At 40.9% G+C, this 4,906-nt stretch overlaps 1 protein-coding gene across 1 annotated transcript in view; it reads left to right on the top strand.

Moving 5' to 3' along the window:
• Positions 1–4,906, top strand: part of LOC103605153 (WD repeat-containing and planar cell polarity effector protein fritz homolog) — a gene marked incomplete at its 3' end in the record, with an annotated part of 94,971 nt that overhangs the window by 2,673 nt on the left and 87,392 nt on the right. The gene's annotated exons all lie outside the window — the stretch shown is intronic.

Here is a 4,906-nt window from a genome sequence, read left to right as displayed (position 1 = left end):
TTCCCAAGCGGCGCACTATCCAGTGCGCCACCGGGCCAGCCCCCTGATTTTTTTTTTTTTTTTTTAACCTAAGTCTCTAGAACTGCATTGTGGAATAATGTAACCACTAGACATGTGGCTATTTAAACTTAATTAAAATTAAATAAAATTAAAAAGCCCAGTTCCTCAGTCATACTAGCAACATTTCAAGTGTTCAGTAACCACATGTAACAGAGTATGGAACAGTTTCATCATCACAGAAAGTTCTGTTGCACAGTGCTGCTAGAACTTGATGGAAGAAAGGCATCAGCCAGAGCAGCAGCACATCTTTGTGGGAGCATTTCTTTTGCCCTTACATTCTCTATGGAGTTATAGCTTCTATAATACTGACTACACAAGAAGGATCCTGTCAGAGGCAAGAAAGAATCCTAATTCTTGTCTTAACCAATGTCTTTTTATTCTGGAAGAATTCACATTAACAGTCTCTGTGTGTCTGTTTAAAAGAATGTTTAGAAACATTGTACTGTCCTGGATCCTGAACCGGATTTAGTATTAGCAAGCCCACATTTTCAGGAGGGGTTGAGAAAGCAGAGTCATTGCCTGGATGATCCTGAATAACATCTGTTTTTAAAACATTAAGACATAAAAAAGAACCGGAAATGGATCAATTTATGGTTCTTGAGAGATGGGCAAGAGTGGAAAGAGCTAGACCTTGGCCAGTAACATAAATACGGGCTTGGGCAGGGATAAGAGGGTAGGGGAAAAAAAAAAAAAGAAAGCAGTTGAGTGTGAAGAAATATCATATGTGAAGGTGAAAGGTGTCCAAAGACAATATTATAACAAATTTAATTATAGATCTAATTGGCTTTTATTTGCAATTCATGAATCGGGGCAGCCTCCATTGAACAAAATAGAATGAGAGCTCCCAGTGGGCAATGGCAGAACAGTGGGTTCTGTAAGGTGGGGACAGGGAAACAGAACAATAGAAAAAAAGCTGATTGGTTGACATCAGGTTACTTTTTTTGTAAGGGTTAAACCAGAGGGGACTTCCTTACTGTGCAGATTCATGCAGAGGGGTCTTCCATATCACACTGATTCTGGTAAATTGGAATCTCGTATTTCAAGGAAAAACTGGTCTGTTTTGGTGTCTGTCTGCTACCTTAGAGTTTCAGTTGATTACATGGTATTTAGCACGAGAGACTTCATTTTGTTTTGTTCTGGTCTCCAGGGGCCTAGTTCAAGAGCTCCATCCAAAATAATGGCCTCCCGTAATTTTTCTTTAACAGAAGGGAGGGAAAAAAATTTCACTAAACATATTCATTTGGATTACGCATTCTATACTTTAGCCAAACTACTTGCTGTTGCTCAAACATGTCCTGCAATTTTCTGCCTCCATACTTTATGTATGCTTTTTCCTCAGCTGCAATCTGATCCCCCACTTCTGCCTGTTAAAATTCATTCCACCAGGCTCTCTTCAAATGCTTTGGCCTTTATGAAGCCTTTCTTTTTTTTTAAAAAAAAACCTCTTTATTATGGAAAATTTCAAACATACAAAATGGAGAGAGTAGTATAATTTTCTTGGTCCATCATCCGGCTTCAACAATTATTAACATTTTGCCATCTTGTTTTTTTAAAATCTACCTCCTCCTCTCTTTTACCCTTCCCCAACATTTTCAAACATACAGAAAAACTATACAATGAATACCTTTTATAGTAGTCCGAGTTCAGTCAGGAGATAGAACTATACCAGTTATTTGAAAATTTAATTTGATGAATAAACTAGAACAGGGGGGTGGCTAACTACAAAAAGGAGTAAAAGAGGACTCTAAGGGGCCCAGAAGTAGCAGGTACGAAAGAGCAGATACTACTTATGGCATGAGGAAGAAAGACTAGGTGAGGGCTCTCTTCCCAAGGCTTGGATTCAGACCTCTTCAAAAAGGGTACATACCCTGTCTACCATGGTTACATGGTCTATAGTAGTACCCACTGTGAGCTGGTAGACTGGGCCCTGAGACCACAGCTGGAGCTTGTCTCCTCAGCAAGACTGTTGGGCTCCCATCCTGAATAATAATGATAGTAACGGAGGACCAGAATCCAGAAGGAAAGCGTCTCCCTACTGCTTTCACCTTGCAGCATCAGTCCATTGCCTTGTCTTGATAAAATTTAACATTCCACCAGATGACAAAAGAGAAATGTTTGTAGGGTCTAGTTCCAATGTCACAAAGCAGGGCAAAGAAAGATTTGGAACTGAGAGATGATAAATTGATAACTGGCATACCCATATGCTCACCAGCTCGTTTCTGCAATTTTTAAGCATTTTGTTATATTTGTCATGTATCTAGTCATCTGTCCATCTACAGGAAGTCTTTTTGGTTCTTCAGCCTGATGATGATCACTTTCTCTTAAATTTTGGATTTAAAAGTGATTATTTGCAAAACTAATCTATGGTGGGAAAAAATCACTAACAGTTTTTTTCCTCTGGGGGTGAGAGTTGGGATGGGGATTAACTGGGAATGGGCCTGAGGGGATTATTTGAAGTGATGGTAATGTTCTATATCTTGATAAGGGTTTCTTTCAGAGATCTACGCCTTTGACAAACTTTACAAATGGTACACTTAAGATTTCTGCATTTTGTGTTATGTAAATTTTACCTTAAAAAACCTCTGTACTGGCCAGCCACAAAAAACAAAACAAAAACCTGTAAAATTGATTAAACTTTAGTTAATTATATGCATGCCGAAGTGTTTAGGGGTGAAGCATATTTGTGCCTGCAACTTTCTTCGAAATGCATTAAAAAAATAAAATGGACTGATGGATGTATAGAGGAATGAATAATTATGTTCATAAAAAATTTAAATATGGATAAAGCAAACTTAGTAAAATGAGGAAATGCTATATAATAAAATGTTATAGAATTTAGGTAGTATTCACTGTGCAATACTTTCAACTTTTCTGTATCAGTTATTAGACTGATAATTTCCTTGAGTTCAGGGACTGTGTGTGGTACATCTATCTATGTCTCATAGAACATAACAGGATGTCTTCCTCACAATAGGTACAAGCAAAAATGTCTTTAAAATTGCCATTGTGGAAACTGGAAGACTAATGTTGGTGTAGTGTACCTAATCTGTTTCAAAGTTTTCTAGCTAAGTAGAATTCCTGTACATGCAAATTGTACTGGCAAAATTGTTACCAAGACCCCAAAGGTCTGTTTGCTCACTTGCCATTAATTGAGAGACAAGTGTTGGTGTAAGGAAAAGTAGCCTTTAATCAGGAAGCTGGCCGCCTGGAGAAATGGTGGACTTAGGTCTCAAAGATCATCTCCACCTCTCCCAGGTTTGCCAAAGGGTTTTATGGGGGTTTGTGGTGGAAAGTCGATTCACGGTGACCAAGTGGGGATATGCAGACATGCTTCAGTGTTTCTCATAATCATCAAGGAACTTCCTAGGTGGGAGTTGACCAGCATCATACTTCATTCTCCATGTGTTCAGTTCCTGTTATTCTCAAATAAGATCAGGTTAGTAAGCTAGTAAAGAATGGCCATCTGGGTTAGTAATTTTTCTCTAATTATTTGTGTACAATGTGAGAGCAAGAGGCATTGTGTTCTGGCAATGTGGTTTGGGTTACAGGAGAAAAGAAGTTTTAAATTCAAAGGTTTAACAAAATGTTGTGGGAATGGGTCGCCGTGATCTTCGAGCTGCTTCCTGCTGGATGGGGGCGTAGTAGGGGAAGAGGAATTGGGAGGGGATTGGGGATTTTGTAACAGGACCCAAAAGAGGGTAGAGAATAAGATAATTTTGAAGGGGGAGAACTTTAGAAAGGTTCCCTGAAGCCACAGGTCAGTGATTTGTTGAGTCCAGTGTATGTAGGAGGCTGTAGGGGAGAGCATCCAGGCGTCCGCGGCCAAAGCTTTCAGGAACAGGGACCATCGATGAGGCAGGTCCATTTTAACAGCGGGTTAGCTAATCTGGTGAAGGGCGGGCAGGGTCTTTTGTAGCCAGCAGCTGGTAATTCCTGAGTAAAAGCTGGTTGAAAGTCTGGTTAGAGATTCTGTCCACTTGAGACTGGATGAACTTTATGATGTAAGGCAAAAAAAGACAGGCTATGAGTATTATGGTTACAGGCCCTAATATTGGCCATACCCAGGCGAGAAAAGTGAGCCTTGGAAAAAAGAGGAGAAAGGATCAGGGCTGTTGGCTCTGAGGTCTGAGGCTAAGTTGGTGAGTTTGACAATATTGGTTTTTACCAGTCCTGATTCATTGATATAATAGCAACATTCTTCCCGGAGGAAGATGCAAGTGCCGCCCTTTTCTGCCGTGAGGAGGTCTAGTGCTTGGCGGTTTTGTAAGGTAACTTTAGCTAGGGAGGTAATTTGTCTTTGTAAGGCAGATAGAGATTCAGCTGTGGAGGTGAGGGCCTTTTGTAGTTTGTTATTAACGTCTTTTACCGCCCATAGAGTATGTTCCAAAGCCCTGCCTGACAGGCCGGTTGCAACAATTGATGTTCTTAAGGACATTCCCACTAGGACTGGGAGAAAGATGGCTCGACGCTCTCTTCGGGGTGGATGGAAAAGGTGGAAAAGCTCTGTGTGGGAATATAAAGTTAGTTGGGGAACGTCAGTGACTAGGTAGCAAGGGACGGAGGTATTAGGAAAGATAAAGGTGGAAAGGGTTCCGTTGCACCAAAAAAAAGGTGCCTGGTGGGGATGTTGTGTGGCTTGTGATGGTGGAATTTTTAGTGTAATGGAATGAGGAATGGGGTGAGGGGGTGGATGATCCCAGAAAACAGTGATAGGACACTAGAGTGTGGTTGGGGGTGTTATCGGGGGTCCCATAGAGGAACATCGGGAAGGCTGAGGGGTGTAGAGGAAGGGAGTGAGGTAATGTTTACAGGGACAGCAGCCAGAAGTGGGCGTAGCAAAGATGCA

The sequence above is a fragment of the Galeopterus variegatus genome, unplaced genomic scaffold (genome assembly GCF_000696425.1).
Source record: "Galeopterus variegatus unplaced genomic scaffold, G_variegatus-3.0.2 Scaffold5628, whole genome shotgun sequence".
NCBI classification, from domain to species: Eukaryota; Metazoa; Chordata; class Mammalia; order Dermoptera; family Cynocephalidae; genus Galeopterus; species Galeopterus variegatus.
This window is presented reverse-complemented; position numbering and strand designations above follow the sequence as displayed.